Source organism: Oncorhynchus tshawytscha, linkage group LG07 (assembly GCF_018296145.1).
Source record: "Oncorhynchus tshawytscha isolate Ot180627B linkage group LG07, Otsh_v2.0, whole genome shotgun sequence".
NCBI lineage: Eukaryota > Metazoa > Chordata > Actinopteri > Salmoniformes > Salmonidae > Oncorhynchus > Oncorhynchus tshawytscha.
In genome coordinates, this window is record NC_056435.1 from 24,918,242 (window position 1) to 24,945,125 (window position 26,884).

General features: G+C 40.6%; 1 protein-coding gene across 3 annotated transcripts in view; it reads left to right on the forward strand.

Annotated features, from left to right (window-relative positions):
* The first annotated feature begins 4,099 nt into the window (after positions 1-4,099).
* LOC112254185 (metabotropic glutamate receptor 4) overlaps positions 4,100-26,884 on the forward strand; it is a 339,519-nt gene continuing 316,734 nt past the window's right edge. Inside the window, exon 1 of one of the 3 annotated variants that reach the window (XM_042324215.1) lies at positions 4,100-4,816. The gene's annotated coding sequence lies outside the window, so the exon portion shown is untranslated. The remainder of the gene's footprint in view (positions 4,817-26,884) is intronic. The other 2 variants (XM_024426489.2, XM_024426488.2) reach the window with 2 other exon arrangements.

Here is a 26,884-nt window from a genome sequence, read left to right on the forward strand (position 1 = left end):
AAGTATGTAGAATTGCATGAAATCCATTTATAAAAAGGCCACATTTTTCCTGGACTCCAGGCTACAAAACAATGTCTCCATGTGTGCAACTTCTGCAAACAGCTCCACACCACTGCTCTATGCCAGTACGCCAAATCGATGATAACACATGCAATGCTTTAATATAAAGGCGATTTTTTTTCTTCTTCTCATGCATTCCAGTACCTCAGAACACCCCAGGTCACCCTCCCCTTGGGCCACTTTTTGTTCCGGGACCTCACCAATTTACAAATTAAGCACTGCCGGTGTTGCTCACGCTAGCTAGCAAGGTGGACTCTGCTACACAGTAGGCGGGAGTGACACCATGTGCTAGCTAGCTAACTATCAAGCTAGCTAACACATGGTGTCACTAACTTTCAAGCTAGCTAGTTCACAGTGTCGCCGAAGCCTCCCGCCTCGTGTACGGGACGACCGGTAGACAGGGTCCTTTGCCCCGTTCTGTCGGGCATGGTTGTCTCCAGACACATTAGGTGGGGTGTGGGGGGTAACTAACTAGCAAGCTAGCACATAGTGTCACTAATTAGCAAGCTAGTTAGTTAACACGTGGGAGGTGGTGCGACCGTGTCCTAAACAGTGTCCTTCGCCCTGCTTGTTGAGCACTGTTTTCCCACAGTTTTGTTAAAAATGGTGAGGGAAGGAGGGAGGGAAGGACTGTCTACTGGTGCCGCTCCCTCTAGCTAGCAAGGATTACTCTAGTAGGCAGGGGCGAAAACTCAGATAGTTTATTTTCCTTTTAACCCACATTCAAAAGTGTCACACAAGCATGAAGAGGTCTGCTCAGGCAGGGTTGTAGCGCTCATTCACGAAGCACAAATATACACTGAGTGTACAAAACACCCTCCTTTCCGTCAGAACAGCCTCAGTTCGTCAGGGCATTGTCACGCCCTGACCTTAGATATCTCTGTTTTCTATATACAGTGGGGCAAAAAAGTATTTAGTCAGCCACCAATTGTGTAAGTTCTCCCACTTAAAAAGATGAGAGGCCTGTAATTTATTATAGGTACACTTCAACTATGACAGACAAAATGAGAAAGAAAATCCAGAAAATCACATTGTAGGATTTTTAATGAACTTATTTGCAAATTATGGTGGAAAATAAGTATTGGGTCAATAACAAAAGTTTATCTCAATACTTTGTTATATACCCTTTGTTGGCAATGACAGAGGTCAAACGTTTTCTGTAGGTCTTCACAAGGTTTTCACACACTGTTGCTGGTATTTTGGCCCATTCCTCCATGCAGATCTCCTCTAGAGCAGTGATGTTTTGGGGCTGTTGCTGGGCAACACAGACTTTCAACTCCCTCCAAATATTTTCTATGGGGTTGAGATCTGGAGACTGGCTAGGCCACTCCAGGACCTTGAAATGCTTCTTACGAAGCCACTCCTTCGTTGCCCGGGCGGTGTGTTTGGGATCATTGTCATGCTGAAAGACCCAGCCACGTTTCATCTTCAATGCCCTTGCTGATGAAAGGAGGTTTTCACTCAAAATCTCACGGTACATGGCCCCATTCATTCTTTCCTTTACACGGATCAGTCGTCCTGGTCCCTTTGCAGAAAAACAGCCCCAAAGCATGATGTTTCCACCCCCATGCTTCACAGTAGGTATGGTGTTCTTTGGATGCAAATCAGCATTCTTTGTCCTCCAAACACGATGAGTTGAGTTTTTACCAAAAAGTTATATTTTGGTTTCATCTGACCATATGACATTCTCCCAATCTTCTTCTGGATCATCCAAATGCTCTCTAGCAAACTTCAGACGGGCCTGGACATGTACTGGCTTAAGCAGGGGGACACGTCTGGCACTGCAGGATTTGAGTCCCTGGCGGCGTAGTGTGTTACTGATGGTAGGCTTTGTTACTTTAGTCCCAGCTCTCTGCAGGTCATTCACTAGGTCCCCTCATGTGGTTCTGGGATTTTTGCTCACCGTTCTTGTGATCATTTTGACCCCATGGGGTGAGATCTTGCGTGGAGCCCCAGATCGAGGGAGATTATCAGTGGTCTTGTATGTCTTCCCTTTCCTAATAATTGCTCCCACAGTTGATTTCTTCAAACCAAGCTGCTTACCTATTGCAGATTCAGTCTTCCCAGCCTGGTGCAGGTCTACAATTTTGTTTCTGGTGTCCTTTGACAGCTCTTTGGTCTTGGCCATAGTGGAGTTTGGTGTGTGACTGTTTGAGGTTGTGGACAGGTGTCTTTTATACTGATAACAAGTTCAAACAGATGCCATGAATACAGGTAACGAGTGGAGGACAGAGGAGCCTCTTAAAGAAGAAGTTACAGGTCTGTGAGAGCCAGAAATCTTGCTTGTTTGTAGGTGACCAAATACTTATTTTCCACCATAATTTGCAAATAAATTCATTAAAAATCCTACAATGTGATTTTCTGGATTTTTTTTCTCATTTTGTCTGTCATAGTTGAAGTGTACCTATGATGAAAATTACAGGCCTCTCTCATCTTTTTAAGTAGGAGAACTTGCACAATTGGTGGCTGACGAAATACTTTTTTGCCCCACTGTATTTTGGTTAGGTCAGGGTGTGACGAGGGTGGGTACTCTAGTGTTTTATGTCTAGGGTTTTGTATGTCTAGAGTTTTGTATGTCTAGGATTGTTGTAGGTCTAGGGGTTTTGTATTTCTATGTTGGCCTGATATTGTTCCCAATCAGAGACAGCTGTTTATCGTTGTCGCTGATTGGGGATCATATTTAGGCAGCCCTGTTTCCCACTTTCTGTTGTGGGATCTTGTCTATGTGTAGTTGCCTGTCAGCAATCATTTGTATAGCTTCACGTTTCGGTTTGTTATTTTGTTCAGTGTTTATTCTTTTAATAAATAAATAAGTATGTACGCATCCCATGCTGCGCCTTGGTCCGATCATTATAACGAACGTGACAGGCATGGACTCTACAAGGTGTCAAAAGCATTCCACAGGGATGCTGGCCAATGTAGACTCCAATGCTTCCCTCAGTTGTGTCAAGTTGGCTGGATGTCCTTTGGGTGGTGGACCATTCTTGATACTATTGAGCGGGATAAACGCAGCAGCATTGCAGTTCTTGACATACTCAAACCGGTGCGCCTGGCTCCTACTACCATACCCCATTTAAAGGCACTTAAATGTTGTCTTGCCCATTCACCCTCTGACTGTGACACATACACAATCCATGTCTAGTCAAATGGCTACCCAGACTATTCACATTGCCCCCCCTCCCGTCTCCATACCACTGCCACTCTCTGTTGTCATCTATGTATAGTCACTTTAATTAACTCTACCTACATGCACATACTACCTCAACTAACCGGTGCCCCGGCACAATGACTCTGTACCGGCACCCCGCTGTACTGTATATATATATATATTTACTGCTCCTCTTTAATTACGTGTTACTTTTAACCCTTATTCTTATTTTTTGAAACTGTACTGTCGGTTATGGGCTCGTACCTAAGCATTTCACTGTAAATCTACACCTGTTGTATTCGGCGCATGTGACTAATACAATGTATTTTATTTTATTTGATGTCCCAAACGTCTCAAGGCTTGAGAATCCTTCTTTAACCTGTTTTATCCCCTTCATATCCACTGATTGAAGTGGATTTAACAAGTGACATCAACACGGGATCATAGCTTTCAACTGGATTCACCTGGTCAGTCTGTCATGGAAAGAGCAGGTGTATTATGGTCTTATGTATCATTGGCAACATGTATATATGTTGCATGCGACAGTTTGATCAATCCCAATAATTTGTGGCGCACGCAAATCCTAGAATCTCAATTTCCGACAGAATTTAGTAAGACATTTATGCACGGTTGATAAATGAGGACTTAAGCCTAAATATAATGTGCATGTCGAAAACATAGCGATTAATTGTCTATTTAGGTTTTCCAAAATGATCATCTAACACATGTATTGAGGCAAGCGAAGCAATTGTGTCTCACGTGTTTATTGTAAAGCTTCCTGCGCGTGACGATGCGCTGCCACACCGCTTTTGAGAAATATCCTTATACATATTCAACGTTTGCAGGATTTGGGCATAACTCTAAAACAATTAAACTCAGTGAACGTCAAATCTGAAATGAAGTGAAGGCTAATGTAGCAGGTGGTCAAATCTACGTAGCCTAAATCAAAAAGAATATCAGCACCATTAAGTGCATGGCGCACTCTTTCTCGGCATGTGGTGAAACTGGTGTGCGATTGTTAAATATTTGTGATTTTTATCCCGTTATCAGCAGCGGCATTGAAACAGAATTGATAACAATGGTTTTACCACAATGATATGTGCATTTTGCTGCTTAGCATTATGATCAAATTAATTCAGTGGGCGCTGAGTGCACTCCATCGATTCGAGGGTGCTGTCTCCATTCCGCGGGCGTGCAATGTTTGCTTCTCATTCATCTTTATTATTAGGACATGTCAGTATATGTTCTTTAAAGTTAATAAGTGACTGTAACATAACCGCTACTAAATCCGCTGGTCAATTCGATTTATCGGCAATTAGCAGCAGGCAACGAAAGTTAGGCGAGTCCAGACTTTCAGCTCCACTTTCCACTGGACAGCGCTCGAGCAGCTGTGGAATCGAGACAGCAAACGCATGGATTTCTTTGGGATATTTCAAACGATGGAAGGAGTTTTTTGGAAGTGAGGTGGAGGACATTCTTCAAGTGGCCTAATCTACACCCTATTACCAACAGGAACAAACATTTTTGTTTATTCTCACATCAACATGTTAGTGAATTGGATATGGGTCAGTTCACACCGAGAAGATTTTACCAGAGAAGGATAAAGGGGTGAGTAGCCATAAAATGGGTCAACTTTGAAATGCAAAGATAACGTAGATGATAGACAAAGGAATTCATACGAATTGATGTCAATGTATGTATTTATTGTACGCCCACACTATGTGGTTGGATTAAATTAACTGAACACAATCATTTCGACAAACGGAAGTGTTGTAGCGAGTTTCTGTAATGATTTGTACTATAATGACAAAATTGCTAAATATAGGCACAAATGCACAAACGTCGAAATATGATTATGTGGTGTATATGTATCCATAGAAGTGCAACGCCTTGAACATTGTAGGCAAACATTGATTGTTTTATGCATAAAGGCGCAGCATGTGTGTGCAGGTCTGTGTCCTCACCCGTAGCCTACCACATGGAAATGATCTAGACTGCAGAGCCAACGATAAAAATAAAAAATCGTTGACGATGTGAAAAAAATAAATTACATTGCTTTATGCATGCCTTTGTGGGATAAAGAATAACAAATCAGTGTATACTTTTGACCCACTATGAAATTGTATGAGCAGCTGACTCTTCTATTCAGTCGAGTTTGAATAGCACAGTAGGCTATGTGAGGTGCCTTCTAAAGAGCACTATATCCCGATCATATGCATCCAGGATCCCGCGGGGACGCAAACAGTGTTTGAATTATTTTTCAGTGTAGATGTTCTACAGCTGTGCTGTACGGCATCCTCTTGGCAATACGAAATGTATGTGGACACCCTTTTCAAATTTGTGGATTCTGCAATTTCACCCATACCGGTTTCTGACAAGTGTACAAAATCCAGCATACAGCCATGCAATCTCCATACACAAACATTGGAAGTAGAATGGCCTTACTGAATAGCTCAGTGACTTTCAACGTGGCACCGTCATAGGATGCCACCTTTCCAACAAGTCAGTTCATCAAATGTATGCCCTGCTAGAGCTGCCCCGGTCAACTGTAAGTGCTGTTATTGTGAAGTGGAAATGTCTAGGAGCAACAACGAGTCGGCTGCAAAGTGGTAGTTCACACAAGCTCACAGAACTGGACAGCCAAGTACTGAAGCCTGTCCTCGGTTGCAACACTCACTACTGAGTTCCAAACTTCCTATGGATGCAACGTCAGCACAATAACTGTTTGTTTCTATAGCCGAGCAGCTGCACACAAGCCTAAGATCACCATGCGCAAATTCCAAGCGTCAACTGGAGTGGTGTAAAGCCAGCCCCCATTGGACTCTGGAGCAGTGCAAATATGTTCTCTGGAGTGATAAATTGTGCTTCACCAATAGGCAGTCCGAAGGACTAATCTTGGTTTGGCAGATGCCACTAGTACTCTACCTGTCCCAATGCATGGTGCCAGCTGTAAAGTTTGGGGGAGGAGGAATAATGGTCTGGGGCTGTTTTTCATGGTTATGAAAATATTATTTTGGGAGTTAAAACAACACTAATTTTATTAAATATTAAACTCTGAGTTGCTTACATTTAACTCCAATTGACAATGTATTTGTTTGTGTCGTTTTTAATCAACACCGTTGTCATTTTGCACTTTTCTATGTTTTTGAATTAACAATCAACTACAGCAGAGGACATTTCTCTTTCAGTGTATTTCCTTTGAGTGAAAAGGGTGCAAAGACATTTGAATATTTCTTAGTGTGTCACATTATGGTGGTTTGCAATGTGATATCAAACTTCTGTTGGAAGCTAATTTACAGGATGATATCCAGCACTTTTACATCACTCATATTTTACATTTACATTGCCTGTCAGAGTAGGGAAGAAAATACTGTAGATGAAGACTACCTACACTATAAACAGTGCCTTCGAAAAGTATTCAGACCCCTTGACTTTTTCCACATTTTGTTACGATACAGCCTTATTCTAAAATGGATAAATAAAAATCCTAAGCAATACACACACAATACCCCATAGTGACAAAGCGAAAACAGGTTTTTGTAAATTTTTTGCATAGTTATTAAAAACACAACACACACACCCTTATTTACGTAAGTATTTAGACCCTTTGCTCTGAGACACGAAATTGAGCTCAGGTGCATCATGTTTCCATTGATCATCCTTGAGATGTTTCAACAACTTGATTGGAGTCCACCTGTGGTAAATTCAATTGATTGGACATGATTTGGAAAGGCAGACACCTGTCTATATAAGGTCCCACAGTTTTAATGTTTTATGCATTCTCCACACTCTCATCCTCACAAGAACTCAAGAGAACGTCCTCTGAGAATGCACTTGGAGCATGAGTGTGGAGCACATTAGTGTGCATATTGAGAAACACCCTGTCTCTGGTTACTCTAAATGGTGTTTATTTCATCTTTATTTAACTAGGCAAGTCGGTTAATTTCTTCAGGATCGGTGTCCCTTCCACGGGACGGTTGAGCTAACGTAGGCTAATGCGGTTAGCGTGAGGTTGTAATTAACAACAAAATTTCCCAGGACATAGACATATCTGATCTTGACAGAAAGCTTAAATTCTTGTTAATCTAACTGCACTGTCCAATTTACAGTAGTTATTACAGTGAAATAATATCATGCTATTGTTTGAGGAGAGTGCACAGTTTTTGTCACGTCCTGACCTTAGTTCCTTTTTTATGTCTCTATTTCAGTTTAGTTGGGGTGGGCATTCTATGTTTTGTATTTCTGGTTTTGGCCTGGTATGGTTCCCAATCAGAGGCAGCTGTCAATCGTGGTCTTTGATTGAGAACCTTACTTAGGCAGCCTGTTTTCCCACTATGGGTTGTGGATAGTTATTTTCTGTTTAGTGTGTTTTGCACCTGACGGATCTGTTTCGGTTGTTTCTTGTGTTCCTTGTTGTATTTAGTGTTCAGTTTATTAAAATAATGATGAACACTTACCACGCTGCATCTTGGTCCTCACCTTCTTCCACCAACTGTCGTTAGTTTTGAACATGAAAAGTTATTAATAAACAAATTAGGCACATTTGGGCAGTCTTGATACAAAAGTTTGAACATAAATGCAATGGTTCATTGGATCAGTCTAAAACTTTGCACATACACTGCTGCCATCTACTGGCCAAATTCTAAATTGCAGCTGGGCTGGAATAATACATCATGGCCTCTCTTGCATTTCAAAGATGGCTGGTACAAAAGAAATACACAAGAACTGTATTTTTTTCCTTTGTATTATCTTTTACACATCTATTGTGCTATATTCTCCTACATTCCTTTCACATTTACACAAACCTCAAAGTGTTTCCTTTCAAATGGTACCAAGAATATGCATATCCTTGCTTCAGGGCCTGAGTTACCCAAATCTAAATGCCTGTATGTAATTTTAGTCAAAAATTGAAAAAAAAGGGGCGGATCCTTATTATGAATAAATTCTTATTTACAATGACAGCCTACCCTGGTCAAACCCTAACCAGGACGACACTGGGCCAATTGTGCGCCGTCCTATGGGACTCGCAATCAGAGCCGGCTCCAGGCATAAGCAGTCACTTAGGACCCACTTTTTATTTTTATTTTAGGAACTCAGTGGGGCTCAAGTTACTGTTGAGAGTTAGAATAGAGAATACACAAGGTGCAAGTTAGAAATTTGGTTGTGTATCAGCAGTTTTCCTCTTGATTTGTCAGTCACTGTCAGTCACTCAATTAGCCATGTCAGTTAACAATTTTTAGATTGGTAAGTTAGTCTAGCCAATTATCTAAACTTGTAGTAATTATGGCCGAATACCGACCTGGTGAAATGTGTAGAATTGAAGGAAATTCTCTCTGCCCCATGGCAAAATTTGTAGAATTGGGGGGCCTCTGAACCAAATCTCACCTAGGACCCACAAAAGGCTAGAGCCAGCCCTGCCAGTTATCACCACTAACTCCAGGAAGAGTACCACTCTCTTGACGGTTTAGATAACTCCCAGTAGAGTCAATTTAACCCACATTTTTTTCAACACTGATTTCAACTCCCGTTGTTTTACTGTGTAGTCATAAACACCACAGTCTGCTAGTCTCGTCTGCTGCACCATGCAAAAGCATTTAGAAGTTTAGTTATTTTGTTATAGAACATTTTTGCACATTGGATTAGCACATTCATTTGCTTATCAACATCATCCTATGATAATGCCAATGTTCAGTGGAAATCATCCTTTTTAAAACCAAGTATTCTTAAAAACAGCTGCAGTGGACCTTTGTCAATATCAAATATTTTCTCTGTAACAACCTTACTTAGATTGTTTTCAATTAAAATAGTCAAAAAGGAACAAAAATAGATCAAAAAGCAATTTCTCAACCAATAATTTTGCTAGGAATGTCTGGGAGCGGTCTGAGTGAGGGGCCTAATTGGAGGGATATGCAACCTGAAAACTAGCTGTTATTGGCAGAGATTCACTTATCCTGCCTTGCGGTCCAAAACCCCTACCATGCTAAATTAGCTGAAATATCAGGTGGTCTTTTCAAACAGCTCTTACACAAAGGATATTATCATAATTTTCACAGTAGTATTCTAACCAGTTTATTAGATACGTTCACGAAAATGGTTTGCTCCTACAGACAGTGAGTCACGTGGCCATGGCCTACTATATAAAGCGGGCAGACAGGCATTGAGGCATTCGGTTACTGTTTGATTGAACGTCAAAATGGGCAAAACGGTCTGTGCCAGGCATGACGGTTCCAAAATCTCAAACGGCCAGCCTCCTGGGGTTTTCACGCACGACAGTGTCTAGGGTTATCCCGAGAATGTTGCGAATGGTGCAAAAAACATCCAGTCAGCGGCCGTCCTGTGGCCGAAAACAGCTCGTTGATGAGAGCTGGAAAGAGAATGGCAAGAATGGTGCAAGCTAACAGACGGGCCACAAAAAAGAAAATAACGGCGCAGTACAACAGTGGTGTGCAGAGCAGCGTCTGGGAATTCACAACTCGTCGGTCCCTGCCATGGATGGGCTATTGCAGCAGACGACCACACGAGTTTCACTCCTATTAGCTAAAAACAAGAAAAAGCCGCTCCAATGGGCACGCAATCACCAACACTGGACAATTTAGGAGTGGAAAAACATTGCCTGGTCCGACAAATCCTTGTTCCTGTTGCTTCATGCTGATGGCAGAGTCAGGATTTGGCCAAAGCAGCATGAATCCATGGCCCCATCCTTCCCGGTGTCAACGGTACAGGCTGGTGGCGTGTTGTAATGGTATAGGGAATGTTTTTCTGGCATGCGTGTTAGGACCCTTTATACCAATTGAGCAACATTTCCATGCCCCAAATAATTCAAGGTGATCTATAGGCAAAGGGGGTCTGACTCAGTACCTAAATAAATTGGGAAATTGTGTTTTTTGGTTGCACTGCCCCTTTTTAATACATTTTTTCTAAATAAGATAGTGACAGGCATACACTTGAAAATGAATGGCCATGTCTTAAGGAAGATATGGTAAACGCCACAACACACTGGTTTTTGCAGAGGTGTCACTGCAGTATGATCTCTGGAGAAATGAACCCTGCCTTAAAAGTCAGAGTACAGTAATGACGTACACACACCATGATATTAATAATGCTGCTTCCATTTGCAGGATATCTATACCCCAGGCCTCCCTCTGTCTAAGGGCATAAGATAAGCTCTGTTGTATCCTCGTCTCAACTTGCCTTCAAACTGAAGAGCTGACACGATGGGATTTTTTTCCATTTTTGACAAATGTACAGCCGAGAAGGAAAAGTACTCTGCATATCACTGGGTTAATTATCTAGAGAGACTTACTAAGCACAAAAAAAATAGTTTCAATTTAGTCCAGTCTCTGAGGTTCCCATGGATAGATTTTATGTCTGCCATTATTGGGTTATTTCTAATGGCATGTTCTTCTTTGGGATGCAATCCTATTAACGGGATGATATGACAACAGCCAGTGAAAGTGCAGGGCGCCAAATTCAAAACAGAAATCTCATAATTAAAATTCCTCAAACATACATGTATTTTATACCGTTTTAAATGTAGTCTTGTTGTTAATCCCACCACAGTGTCGATTTCAAATAGGCTTTACGGCGAAAGCACCACCAATGATTTTGTTAGGTCAGAGCCAAGTCACAGAAAAACACAGCCATTTTTCCAGCCAAAGAGAGGAGTCACAAAAAGCACAACTAGAGATAAAATTAATCACTAACCTTTGATCTTCATCAGATGACACTCATAGGACTTCATGTTACACAGTACATGTATGTTTTGTTTGATAAAGTTCATATTTATAACAAAAAATCGGAGTTTACATTGGCGCGTTACATTCACCAGTTCCAAAAACATCCAGTGATTTTGCAGAGCCACATCGATTCAACAGAAATACTCATCATAAATGTAGATGATAATACAAGTTATACACATGGAATTATAGATATACCTCTCATTAATGCAACTGCTGTGTGTGATTTCAAAAAAACTTAACGGAAAAAGCAAACCATGCGATTTTCTGAGACGGCACTCAGAACAATAGTCAAATTAGCCGCCATGTTGGAGTCAACATAAACCATAAATTACATGATAAATGTTCCCTTTGATCTTCATCAGAATGCACTCCCAGGAAGCGCAGGTCCACAATAAATGTTTGTTTTGTTCGATAATGTCTGTTATTTATGTCCAAATACCTCCTTTTGTTAGCACGTTTGGTATACATATCCAAACGCTCGTTCTGGTCGAGCGTTACTTCAGATAAAAACTTCAAAAAGTTATATTACAGGTCGAAGAAACATTTCAAACTAAGTACAGAATCAATCATTAGGATTTTTAAAATCATATCTTCAATAAAGTTCCAACCGGAGAATTCCTTTGTGTCTTCAGGAGAAACGGAAATCATGTGGAATGCGCGTGACCAGAAAATGGCTGACTGCCAGACACCTGTTCATTCTGTTCTTATTCAGTCCCACAACACAGTAGAAGCCTCATTCAAATTTCTATAGACGGTTGACATCTAGTGAAAGCCCTAGGAAGTGCAACCTCATTCAAATCTCAAGGGGATTTCAATGGGAACTGTGTTGAAAACATACCAACCTCAGATTTCTCACTTCCTGTTTGGATTTCTCCTCAGGTTTTTGCCTGCCATATGAGTTCTGTTATATTCACAGACATCATTCAAATAGAATACACTCTGAAGTTTCTAAAACTATCAAATACTAATAATAATATGCATATATTAGTAACTGGGACTGAGGAGCAGGCCGTTTATTCTGGGTAACTTTCATCCAAGCTACTCAATACTGCCCCTGAAGCCATAAGAAGATTTAACGAACACGGCCACTGGTATGGTGCTCGATAGATACAGGGCACGTGGTGTGAGCAGGTCCCAGTAGGAGACAGCTTGTGTAGGCTACTTTATCAAGCAACACGCTGCATGAAAAAGAGGTGCAAGGCTCAATCAAATAGCCTTAGATGTACTTTATCTCTCCCTCCCTCTCTGTTTTAACAACACTGTAAAAAAAAGAAGTTGTTTCAAATAATTATTATTAAGTAACTAGTTCCACAGCCTTTTTTTCTTTCTTTACTCAACTTTTGTATTCAACTCATGTATTACATACATGTTTACAGTGTGCATGTTTATTTATACAGTAATTACTATTCAACATGTCCTCACCTGGAATTTGCATCTCAAAGTAAATCTCAACTCGAGGAAAAACTATTTTATTAAGAGAACATTAAAACAGAACCAACATTTTCTGAAATAAATAAATAAAATCAAGGATGAGAGAATACTCAGATAAACTGATAATTGACACAGACATGGTGGCGTAGCAGGAAGATTGGAATCCCATGAACCAAGCAGTTGTCCTCCCCTGGGATTTGAATTCACATGTTGAATAATATTTCTGTATAAATGAACATGCCCAATGTAATCATGTATGTCGACGTGTGTCAAATACGTAAGTTGAAAACATTATGTTAAAACCACTGTTTGTTTAATCAGTTGCACAGGCTTTTTTTTAGTTAAGATGCCAAAATAGTAATATATAGTTGAGCAAACACATCATTTTAAATTGACAAAACTGTTGCCTAAGTTTTTTTCAAGTTGGAGCTCAGTTTGGGACAACTATTTTTTTTGTTCACGTAACACTTGGACTGAAAAGTTGGGTAAACAAAAAATAAGGCTGCAGAACCAGTTACGTAAAGGCCCAGTGAAGTCAAAAACTTGATTTCCCTGTGTTTTATATATACTAAACAAAAATAGTGTTCCCAGGTCCCATGTTTCATGCTGAAATAAAAGATCCCAGAAATGCTCCATATGCACAAAAAGCTTATTTCTCTAAAATGTTGAGCACACATTTGTTTACATCCTTGTTAGTTAGCATTTCTCCTTTGCCAAGATAATCCATCCACCTGACAGGTGTGGCATAACAAGAAGCTGATTTAACAGCATGATCATTACACAGGTACATCTTTTGCTGGGGACAATAAAAGGCCATTCTAGAATATCCAGTTTGTTCTCACAACACAATGCCACAGATGTCTCAAGTTTTGAGGGAGCATGCAATTGGCATGCTGATCGCAGGAATGTTCACCAGAACTGTAGCCCGAGAATTGAATGTTCATTTTTCTACCATAAGCCGCCTCCAATGTCAACGTTTTTTGGGCAGTACGTCCAACCTGCCTCACAACTGCAGAACATGTATAACTACGCCAGCCCAAGATCTCCACATCCTGTTTGTTCGACTGCGGGATCATCTTAGACTAGCCACCAGCTGATGAAACTGTGGGTTTGCACAACCAAAGATTTTCTGCACAAACTGTCAGAAATCATCTCAGGTAATCTCATCTGTGTGCTTGTCGTCCTCACCAGGGTCTTGACCCGATTGCTGTTCGGCATCGTAACAGACTTCAATGGGTATATGCTCACCTTCGATGGTCACTTGCATGCTGGAGAAGTGTGCTCTTCATGGATGAATCCAGGTTTCAACTGTACCAGGCAGATGGCAGACATGCTGTCGTGTGGACGAGTGGTTTGCTGATGTCAACGTTGGGAACAGAGTGCCTCATGGTGGTGATGGGTTATGGTATGGGCTGGCATAAGCTACGTACAACAAACACAATTGCGTTTTACCGATGGCAATTTGAATGCACAGAGATGCTGTGATGAGATCCTGAGCCCCATTGCTGCATCATTCATCCCCCGCCATCACCTCATGTTTCAGCATGATAATGCACGGCCCCATGTCACAAGGATCTGTACACAATTTCTGAAAGCTGAAAATGTCCCAGTTCTTCCATGGCCTGCATACTCACCAGACATGTCACCCATTGAGCATGTTTGGGTTGCCCTGTATCGATGTGTACGACAGCGTGTTCCAGTTCCCGCCAATATCCAGCAACTCGCACAGCCATTGAAGTGGAGTGGGACACCATTCAACAGGCCACAATCAGCAGACTGATCAACTGTATGGGAAGGAGATGCATCGCTCTTCATGAGGCAAATGGTGGTCACACCAGATACTGACTGGTTTTCTTATCCATGTATGCCCCTACCTTTTTTAAAGGTATCTGGCTGTGACCAACGGATGCAAATCCGTATTCCCAGTCAAGTGAAATCTATAAATTAGCACCTAATTCATTTATTTCAATTGACTGATTTCCTTATGTGGCCTGTAACTCAGTCAATCTTTTAAATTGTTGCATGTTGCGTTTATCAGTGTATATTTCCACATAAGGTTAGAATAATATTGTGAAAATGATTAATGCCCGTTTTATTGTAAGAGCTGTTTGAAAACACCACCTGCAATTTCAGCCTGTTTTGGTGGGATGGAGTTTTGGCCTATGTGGTGACATCACCACGCAGTAAAATCGTTGACAGACCAATAAGAAAGAAAGTTCCAAAACTCTCTGCCAATAACAGCTAGTTTTCAGTTTCCTCCTTTCCACTCAGATCACTTCCAGACAGTCTTAGCAACTGTTTTGATTGAGAAATATATCTTCACTAAGAAGCTATTGTTTCCTTTTGACCTTTTTCATTGAAAACAATCACAGTAAGGTACTTAATTGTTACCCAAAAATGATCTGATATTGAGATTAAAATGGCTGCATTGGACCTATAATAATAATTAGTTGCACACTCAGCAAGAGCCCTCTGGTAAACCCACTGTTAAGTTACATTAATATACCATGCGGCAGAGTATAAGCAGCTATGGAGTACTTTTTACCCAGTTAATAATTGCTAAATGCATAACATAGTATACTGGCTCTTAATAGAGGGTGTTATTTCTGTTTGACATTTCAATCTGGTTCGGAGTGGTCATGTGTCGAAGACATCCATTTATTTGAAGTGAATAAATTGCATTAATCAACATTTACTATATTAATAAAATGCCAAGCAAAAACAATGATAGCGCATTTCTCAACGGATACTCCAGGTTTTCTAGTTGCCTACGCTTTGGATTTTAATAAAAGATACAACAAAATTGTGCTGTGGGGCTCATAGATTCTGCCTAAGCTAGCTTGTGAGTATCTCAAAGAAGAAAAGAATACTATAAACAAATTTGTTGATTTCCCCCCCCCAAAAAACAGGCCCAGGACTTCCCCTGGAGCCACGTTGTTCCATCCATAAAGAGTTTGGCTGGGAAGGAAGGGGATTTCCATTGCCTGCTCCCGGCAGATACCATCTGCTCCTTGGAGGCCCAGTCCAAGCAGCTCTGTGGGGAAGGGGGGGAGGAGAGCGAGCGATGCGGGCAACACTGCACTAGACTGACTCATAAACCTTGTGGTCATATCTGCGGGGTGGACTGGTTTAGGGTCATTAAATATTGTGTGGCAAAAGGGCTGAGGGCTTGAAAAAGAGAAGCAAAACCTTAAACCTAGAAATGTATAATTCTTGTGCAATTTATGTGGGCTACATTGATGTTTTTCTTTCATTATTGTAAGGCTATTTGTTATTGGTGCATAAGCCTAAACTTCCTCTTAACTGTACGCGTGCCAAATATCCTACACAGCCAAACGCCAAATAATGCTTTTGAGAACTGGCAGAAAAAGTGAACGTCAATCCACGGAGACAAAAAGGACATTGTTGAAGATTAATTCAATAAGACAAAAGCTGCGAAAGGAGAGTTGAAAACAAAGAGAAGGGATGGCCAGAAAAGTAATGTTTGGAAAAGATTTGGTGACGTGGTAAAAGATAATGATAGCAGTGACGGCTATGTTATGTGTGATGATTGTGAGGCACTATACAAATTCGACAGTCACAAGACGGGACTTCAAATAGGCCTATGGCATGTCAAGGCCTACTATTTAGATGGGTTAAATGGAAACTGAAATCTACACACTGACTGTAGGTCTATAACCTCTCACATAGCCTTAATAATAACTCCTGCAGAATTAAGCATTTCTTGCAAAAGTAGGCAACATTTTGACTCGGGAACAGGGGTGGAGAAATTTCTTTCTGCATCTTGAGAGAATGCAATGCTCAGATACCATCTGTAGAGGGGATGTCTTCATCATAAAAGCATCATAAAAGCTGTTAGTATTTCAACCACAAAATATGCATCGAAGCCGAACTGAAATCTTATCAGAAACATGTTGGGTCATTTCACGTTTTCCTTACAACTGACGTTATTTGGACATTTTGCAATTTTTTGGGGCGTTATTGTATTTTCTCCCCATTCCCTAAACGTCTTTGGTCCACGAAAGATGACAGAGAGAACTTTACTGATGTCAACTAGAAGCATTCATTCTATCAATCTATTACATTATTCTGTTGAGCAAGGGTTTATTTAGTCTTCAAAGGCAACATTTTATGACAAAAGAGAAACTCATTATAGACAAGCTGACTAACAAATAGGCTACCAAAATGAGATTTTAAACAAAAACATACTATATCAAAAAACTATTCTGCCTTGTTTGACTGTAGCCTTTAGCTCATATTCTATATTAGCAGGTTAGGGTTGGGTGCAGGCCTCAGATTTTTATTTTATCACATATCACATATTGTTGCGGATGGGTTATTGCAGGCTGGTGCAGGTGAACAAACAACTGACCTGCGCACCACTAGTCTGTATGTGTCCCTTGTAAGTTCCGTGATCATGCCATTCATTTCAAAGTGAGTTGGAGTTGGGTTTTCTGTGGGCATCTACTACTAAAAACACTTTGACCATTCCATATTGCCACCCAAGCGAGGTTTGTAGAATGCAACCCGCCTAAGGGCAGTCTTGCTCTCTGTCTACACCATCTGTGACGTAGAGTGACTTGCCCCTTCACTATAAACTAGGCAGAATGTCCTGACTCCTGAGAGAGGATTCATTCATACTAACGGTGGCTAACGAAATAGGTCCTAAAACATCCGCAGGAAGGAATGTTAAGAGTATTTCCTGAGGCATTGTACATGAAGCATTCTCCTAGGACTGACAGGTGTGAAATGGACTGTGAAACGAGTGCACTTAACATCCCCTAACTCGCTGGATTATACACATTGCACAAGAATAAGTCATCACCTGGCATCTGACTCTCAACACTTCCCCAAATCCCATTCACCTTTTAATACCATCAAATAAACATTCCGAGCACGTCGGCGCCAAGCAAAATACATTTCCTTTGATAACCCAGCTCAAACATCTAAATGATGGAGACTTGTTTTTGTTTGTTTGTTGAATTAACTATAACCATAACATCAGGTCACAACACGTTAACACACACACTGACACTGGTTGGATGTAAAAAAGCAACAGCAAGATTATATGTATTCATAAGTTGCTCTGGCAATTGAAAAATACGACTTTCCCGATAACAACAAAGGGTGTCTTCTCAATCTCAAAGGAACAGACGTCCTGAAATGGAGTAGCTTTATCACAGGAAAAATGATTATGCCAAAGAATAGGAGCTAAAATGAGAGCCTTGGCTAAGGCACTGATCGTATCAGACCAGTTCTGGATATTCCCTGCGTGTCACACTGTCCTTTATGATTTCTCTATCTCTTCATTGTAACACTGTCTGTGACATGGATTCAAATTGGCTTGTTTCTTCTGCAATGCATGAAGTTCATACTATTGAAAACCTTGTTATTATTCTGTCCTTGCAGTACTGAAAAAACATGCAATAACTCAATAAATAACCCACAGAGGAGTCTTATTCATGGACACTAAGAATAATAACTCAATCTAATATTTTCTGATTATTTTATTTTATTTCTGCTGTCTAAAGAGTAATTCATGAAATTCCAACCTGAGTTAAATGGCAATCCACAGTTAAAAAAATAGCAAAGAGGACACCCTGCCACTGTTTCAGTAAACAACTGAGGGATGGGGCTGGTAATTTTACCATCTCAAATTAATAGACAGTTATGAATGACAAGACTGACCATCCATGATATCAAAATAATTGTTTTAACCAATTAGTGACTCATAGATAAAATACCTCATGATAAGCTGCAAACCTTTTTATCTACCAAGGGAGTTCTCATCAGTAATTATCACGGCTGTCTTACATCCCTCCACAAGCCAACACCGCTTTGGCACTCAACAAAATGTATGGGGCCATAAACAAACAAGAAACCCAGAGGAAGCATTTCTAGTGTGGAGACTTTTTTTTGGTGGGAAGACTTTAATGAGGGAGACTTAAAACGGTTCTACTTCACTTCTACCAACACATTTCCTGCACCACTAATCCTCTAGACCACTTTTATTCTACTCGCTGAAACGCATCCAAGACCCTCCCTCGCCTATTCTTTGATAAATCAGACCACGAATCCTCCGGCTTCCTGTTTACAAACAAAAGCTTAAACCGTGATGCTCTCAATATGGAAATTGTCAGATGAATTAGACGGGAGGCTACAAGACTGTTTTGCTAGCACAGACTGGGATATGTTCAGCGATTCATCAAAATGGCATTGAGGAGTTTACCACATCAGTCACAGGCTTCATCAATAAGTGCATAGACGACGTCGTTCAAATAGTGACTATACGAACATATCCAAACCAAAAACCATGGATTACAGCCAGTATCCGCGCTGGGCTAAAGGCTAGAGCTACCGCTTACAAGGAACGGGACACAGACATGGACACATACAAGATGGCCTGCTACATCCTCTGACTAGACATCAAACACAAAAAATATTTTCTGTGAGAAGCCCAGGGATGCAGAACTCCCAAACGAGCTAAATGCCTTTTTATTCTCGCTTTGAGGAAAATAACAGGGTCTTGCATGAAAGCCCCGGTTGTTCCGAATGACTGTGTGATCTCGCTTTCTGAGGACAATGTTAGTAAACTTTCAAACAGTTTAACAATCTCAAGGCCGCAGACGGATTACCTGGACGCGTTCTCCGAGCATGCGCAGACCAGCTAGCAAATTCTGTTATTTTCAATCTCTTCTTGGACCAGTTTCTAATCCCAACATGCTTCAAGCTGATCACCATTGTCCCTGTTCCCAATAATTCCAAGGTAACCTGCCTAAATGATTATCACCCTGTAGCACTCACATCTGTAATTATGATGTGCTTTGAAAGGCTGGTCACGACACATAGACACCATCATCCCAGACAATCTGGACCCACTCCAATTCGCATACCGCCCCAACAGATCCACAGATGACGCAATCTCTATTGCACTCCACACTGCCCTCTCCCACCTGGATAAGAGAGGAAATAACTGTGAGAATGGTGTTCATAGAGTACAGCTCAGATTTCATCACCATAGTCCCATCCAAGTGCATCATGAAGCTCAGGACCCTGGATGATGCGAATTTTCGCAGCTTTTTGTTAAAAATCGTGCAACATTTCAAAGTCCTGCTACTCATGCCAGGAATATAGTATATGCATATGATAAGTATGTGTGTATAGAAAACACTCTGAAGTCTCTAACACTGGTTAAATCATGTCTGTGGCTATAACAGAACGTGTTTAGGAGTAAAAATCCCTGGTAAAACTGTTTACCAAAAACACAAAAAAAATATTAATCCGCCATTCAATGTATTGTCTAAGGCGACAGAAAATAAATGAGGATCCCCTGTAAACGCCTACAGCTTCCACACGATGTCGCCAGTACTGGCATTTCATGTCTGCTTTATCCTTGGTTAGATCACGTATAGGCCCTTCCTGTCTTGAGGCGCACCACAGGATGTTGTGAAATTGAAAACATGGACGATGATTTCAAGACTTGCTGCTATCGAATACAGATCGCTCCGTGATCAATTTTATAGATTATTAACGTTTATTAATACCTAAAGTAGTTTGAAGTGATTTGTAAAAGTTTATAGGCAACTTTTGTAATTTTAAAAAGTGACGTTGCATCTTGTAAAGGGGCATTTTCCAGGATCAGACTGGCCTTCAGCAAATGACATTTTGGGTATACAATGACGGATTTAATCGGGAAAAAGACCCAATTGTGATGTTTATGGGACATATGAGTGCCAACAAAGAAGCTCGTCAAAGGTAATGAATATTTTATTTCTGCCTTTTGGGTAGCGCCGGCTACCGCAAAATCTGTTGTTTAGGTGACGGTCTGCTATTTTGGGGGGTGCATGCTATCAGATAATAGCTTCTCATGCTTTAGCCGAAAAGCATTTTACAAATCTGACTTGGTGGCTAGATTCACAACGAGTGTAGCTTTAATTAAGTACCTTGCATGTGTGTTTTAATGAAATTTTGAGTTTTATCAAAAACTATAGGTGGTGCTCTAAATTTCCGCTCCCGCCACAGGAACACTCCTCCATAAGTTAACACCTCCCTCTGCAACTGGATCCTGGATTTTCTGACGGTTCGGCCCCAGGTTGTGAGGGTAGGCAACAACATGACAGTCCTTTTTTAGTTTTCTTTTTTTTTCTCCCATCTGTTTTTTTCCTTTTTTTAATTAAACGGGTAAAATTCAGATGCAAGTGTCATGGGCCATGACAGTCTTCTTCATCATATAATTTTTGCTGAAGGATCCAGAAACACTGATCACTGACAGCGGTGAGACAGCCTACAGGGAGGAGGTCAGAGACTTGACCAGCAGCCTCTCGCTCAACGTCAGTAAGACCAAGGAGCTGATTGTGTACTACAGGAGAAAGGGGAGAGATCATGCCCCCATCCACATTGACAGGGCTGGATTGGTGTAGGCAGTGTCAAGTTCCTTGGCATCCACATTACCAGGGACTTAACATCGTTCACACACACCCGCACAGTAGTGAAGAAGGTGTGACAGCGCCTCTTCCCCCTCAAGAGGCTGAAAAGAAATGGCATGGGCCCTCGGATCCTCAAATTTCTACAGCTGCACTATAGAGAGCATCTTGACTGGCTGCATCATCGCTTGGTATGGCATATGCACCACCCTCGACCACAAAGCGTTACAGAGGGTGGTGCAGACGGCCCAGTACCTCAGTGGGCCGAGCTCCCTCCCATCCAGGACTTCTATATTAGGCGGTGTTAGAGGATGGCCCGAAAATTGCCAAAGACTTTAGTCCAGCTCTCTGAGCAACAGGCTATTTAGCCATATGACTGCTAAATAATTAATTTATGGTTACCAGATCTGCACTGATACAATCTTAAACTGACTCTTTGCATACTCACAAACACACAAGTTTGTGCAAATGAATTGAAAATAAAATATTCTACATTGTGGAATAATAAAGACTTCAAAACTATGAAATAGCACATTGAATAATGTAGTAACCAAAAATATGTTTTAGATTCTTCAAAGTAGCCACCATTTGCTTTGATGACAGCTTTGCACACCCTTGGCATTCTCTCAACCAGCTTCACCTCGAATGCTTTTCCAACAGTCTTGAAGGAGTTCCCACGTATGCTGAGCACTTGCTGGCTGTATTTCATTCACTCTGCAGTCCAACTCATCCCAAACCATCTCAACTGGGTTGAGGTTGGGTGATTGTGGAAGCCAGGTCATCTGATGCAGCACTCCATTTCTCTCCATGGTCAAATAGCCCTTACACAGCCTGGTGTGTTTTGGGTCATTGTCCTGTTGAAAAACAAATGGGATGGTGTATCATTGCAGAATATTGTGGGGGCCATGCTGGTTAAGAGTGCCTTGAATTCTAAATAAATCACTGACAGTGTCACCAGTAAAGCACCCCCATGCCATCACACCACCTCCTCCATGCTTCATGCTGGTAACCACATATGCAGAGATCAACCGCTCACCTACTCTGCGTCTCACAAAGACACGGCGGTTGGAACCAATTTTTTAAAATTTGGACTCGTCAGACCAAATGACAGATTTCCACTGGTCTAATGTCCATTGCTCGTGTTTCTTGGCCCAAGCAAGTCTCTTCTTCTTATTGGTGTCCTTTAGTAGTGGTTTCTTTGCCGCAATTTGACCATGAAGGCCTATTTACACAGTCTCCTCTGAACAGTACATGTTGAGATATGTCTGTTACTTGAACTCCGTGAAGCATTTATTTGGGCTGCAATTTCTGAAGCTGGTAACTCTGAACTTATCTTCTGCAGCAGAGGTAACTCTGTTTTTCTTTCCTGTGGTCGTCCTCATGAGAGCCAGTTTCATCACATCGCTTTATGGTTTTTGTGACTGCACTTGAAGAAACGTTCAAAGTTATTGAAATTTTCCGTGTTGACTGACCTTCATGTCTTAAAGTAATGATAAACTTGTTTTCTTTGCTTGTTTGAGCTGTTCTACTTAATATGAAGTTGCTCTTTTACCAAATACGGCTATCTTCTGTATATCAATCCTACCTTGTCACAACACAACTGATTGGCTCAAACGCATTAAGAAGGAAAGAAATTCCACAAATGAACTTTTAACAAGGCACATATGTTAATTGAAATGCATTCCAGGTGACTACCTCATGAAGCTGGTTGAGAGAATGCCAAGTGTGCAAAGCTGTCATTAAGGCAAAGGGTGGCTACTTTAAAGAATCTCAAATATAATATACAGTTTAAGTCGAAAGTTTACATGCACTTAGGTTGTAGTTATTAAAACAAATTTTTCAACCACCCCACAAATGTATTGTAAACACACTATAGTTTTGGCAAGTCGGTTAGGACATCTACTTTGTGCATGACAATTCATTTTTCCAACAATTGTTTATAAACAGATTATTTCACTTATAATTCACTATCATAATTCCAGTGCGTCAGAAGTTTACATTCACTAAGTTGACTGTGCCTTTAAACAGCTTGGAAAATTCCAGAAAATTATGTCATGGCTTAGAAGCTTCTGATAGTCTAATTGACATAATTTAAGTCAATTGGAGGTGTACCTGTGGATGTATTTCAAGGCCTACCTTCAAACCTAGTGCCTCTTTGCTTGGCATCATTGTAGATCTCCACAAGTCTGGTCAATTCTTGGGCAATTTCCAAATGCCTGAAGGTACCACGCTCATCTGTACAAACAATAGTACGCAAGTATAAACACCATGGGACCACGCAGCCGTCATACCGCTCTGGAAGGAGACGCGTTCTGTCTCCTAGAGAATAACGTACTTTGGTGCGAAATGTGAAAATCAATCTCAGAACAACAGCAAAGGACATTGTAAAGATGCTGGAAGAAACGGGTACAAAAGTTTCTATATCCACATTAAAATGAGTCCTATAACCTGAAAATCCGCTCAGCAAGGAAGAAGCCACTGCTCCAAAACTGCCATTAAAAAAAGCCAGACTACAGTTTTCAACTGCACATGGGGACAAAGATCGTACTTTTTGGAGAAATGTCCTCTGGTCTGATGAAACAAAAATGGAACTGCTTGGCGATTATGACCATCGTTATGTTTGGAGGAAAAGGGGGAGGCTTGCAACCCGAATAACACCATCCCAACCGTGATAGACGGGGGGTGGCAGCATCATGTTGTGGTGGGTGCTTTGCTGCAGGAGGGACTGGTGCACTTCACAAACTAGATGACATCATGAGGTAGGACAATTATGTGGATATATTGAAACAACATCTCAAAACATCAGTCAGGAAGTTAAAGCTTGGTCGCAAATGGGTCTTCCAAATGGACAATCACCCAAAGCATACTTCCAAAGTTTTTGCAAAATTCCTTAAGGCTAACAAAGTCTAGGTATTGGAGTGGCCATCACAAAGCCCTGACCTCAATCCCATTGAAAATGTGTGGGCAGAACTGAAAAAGCATGTGTGAGCAAGGAGTGCTACAAACCTGACTCACTTACACCAGCTCTGTCAGGAGGAATGGGCCAAAATTCACCCAACTTATTGTGGGAAGCTTGTGGAAGGCTACCTGTAACATTTGACCCAAGTTAAACAATTGAAAGGAAATGCTACCAAATACTAATTGAGTGAGTGTAAACTTCTGACCCACTGGGAATGCGATGAAATAAATAAAAGCTGAAGTAAATCATTCCCGCTACTATTTTTCTGACATTTCACATTCTTAAAATAAAGTTGTAATCCTAACTGACCTAAGACAGTGAATTTTTAAAAGGATTAAATGTCAGGAATTGTGAAAAACTGAGTTTAAATGTATTTGGCTAAGGTATATGTAAAACTTCTGACTTTAACTGTATATTTTGATTTGTTTAACACTTTTTTTGGTTACTACATTGTTCCACATGTGTTATGTAATAGTTTTGATGTATTCACTATTATTCTACAATGTAGAAAAAAAATAAAGAAAAACCCTTGAATGAGTTGTTGTTTCCAAACTTTTGACTAGTACTGTCAGTTTTCACACCCCAGAGTCAATACATGTCAGAATCCCCTTTGGCAGCAATTACAGCAATCTTTCTGTGTAAGACTCTAAGCTTTGCACACCTGGATTGTACAATATTTGCACATTATTATTATTCCTTTTAAAATATTTGAAGCTCTGTCAAGTTGGTTGTTGATCCTTGCTTGACAGCCATTTTCAAGTCTTGCCATAGGCCACTTGGGAGGATTCAATGTCATGTTGGTAAGCAACGCCAGCGTATATTTGGCCTTGCATTTTAGGCTATTGTCCTGCTGAAAGGTGAATTTGTCTCCCAGTGTCTGTTGAAAAGCAACCTGAACCACGGTTTCCTCTATGATATTGCCTGTGCTTAGCTATTTTCCATTTATTTTTATCCTATAAAAACTTGTTAGTACTTGCCGATGACAAACATACCCATAACATGATCGCAGCCACCACCATGCTTGAAAATATGAAGTGTTGTTGGACTAACGTTTGCCACATTATTTGCAGTTTTACTTTAGTGTCTTGTTGCAAACAGGATGCGTGTTTTGGATTTAAAAAAAATTCTGTACAGGCTTCCTCCTTTTCACTCTGTCATTTAGCCTACTATTGTGGAGTAACAACTTGTTGATCCATCCTCAGTTTTTGAACAGCTGAAAATCTGGTTACCTTTGTCAAATGGTTGTTATATTTCAGTTTTCTGTGATGTATATGAAGTGTAATATTGGGATACAATCTCAAAATTGAATACCTTTCAACTTTATATCTAACATGGTACAGGTGTCTTCTTTAAAATAAAAAAATAAAAACCATAGCCATGTGTGTGAGGTGTAAGCTTTGGATCCAGAGTTCTGTAGATTTGTTTAAAACTACCAAGAACACTGTGTGACCCTGATTTAGCCCACTGCAGTAAAAGGTTCAACACTATTGTTGCGCACGAAGTGAGTCCATGTAATTTATTATGTGACTTTTTAATGCAAATCTTTACTCCTGAACTTTTATTTAGGCTTGCCATAAGAAAGGGGTTGAGTACTTATTGACTCAAGACATTTCGGCTTTTAATTTTTAACTGGTTTGAAAAATTTCTAAAAACATCATTCTTCTTTGACATTATGGACTATTGTGTGTAGGCCAGTGATACAAAATTTCAATTTAATCCATTTTAAATTCAGACTGTATGTGTAAAAAGTCAAGGGGTTTGAATACTTTCTGAAGGCAATGTATAAGTAATATTCTTCAAGAATCAAGGGGGGGTATATTTAATTTAAATGTCCAAAAATGTATGTAGCAATTGCAGGTTAAGAGTAAAGTAAGTTTAGGTTCTCGTTTAGCGACAGTGTCTGTCACCCAGAATAACTTGACACTCTCGCTCTCTCTCCCTCTCTAACAATAATTATTATCTCAGACGTCAGGATTACATTACCTGGGGAGGGGAAAGATGCTCACGCATGGGCGGGTTATATGATGGTGGTTGGAGACTTTATAACCGCCATGTCTGAGAGGAGTCGCACAGCATAATTGAGGCCAGGGTGAGGTTTAGATTTGTCCAATGCCCTCTGATGATTCATTGAATTATGTGAGCAGCAACTGATTAGATTGTATTGCTCCTTCCCTTTACCGTGGATAACAGCTTCGGAATGAGGCCGTATTCAGATTTGAACTGGGCTTTCTCAGCACACATACAGATGTAGGATCTTAATTTGATCACCCTGTTGCAGGAACACTTGTGGTGTATTTGAGGTTCAAAAGGCTTCTAAAGTTTGTAATTTCCACTGAAATTTCAGACTTGATTTTACAAAAAAATGCATCAATCCCTACAAAAATGGCCATTAATTAATAATCCACATAATGTTTCACATTTCCTGTTGGTGCAGGATTCAGTTGTACAACTGACTAGGTATTTCCCTTTCTCACACACGCATACACGCACACGTCCCCGTCCCCCAGCTACACTGGCCTGTCCATTCCACACAATGTAGACAGACATAAACACTCAACTCAGCCGCAAATACACGGTCGTGCTCACGGTTCTGCTCTGCTGTGATTCACTCCGTCACTGTGTTGCACAACACTCCACAACCAGTGGTCTACTTTACAGTGATCTACAGTGCGATATAGACACATATGTTGTTTAAACTGTAGTAGGTCTGCATGACTGAACCAACCACACAGCCTTTGCCATCTGTCTATTCAGTTGTGTTGGATGTCAATACATTACTTTTATAGAGGACAGAGTTCTGGAGTTTAATGGTTAAAATTGATCAGGACCTTATTTTTATGAAAAATTAGTCTGTTAAATCATTGTCACAGAAATGGTTTAGAAATAAATAATTTGAGGATTCCTATGAAATACTATTCAGGAACAGCATGTGTTGTATCCTTTAAGCAGTAGCCTAATACGTGGGTGTCATCATAAGGGGAAATTGATTCAAAGCCTTTAAATTGATCATGTAGATCTTCAGAGAAGGCCTGTACAACCATAGAACATGCACATTAAAGCAAGGCCAATGTTAAAGTTATGTGAATATCTGTCTCAAACACAGCCACCCACACTCGCACTCTCT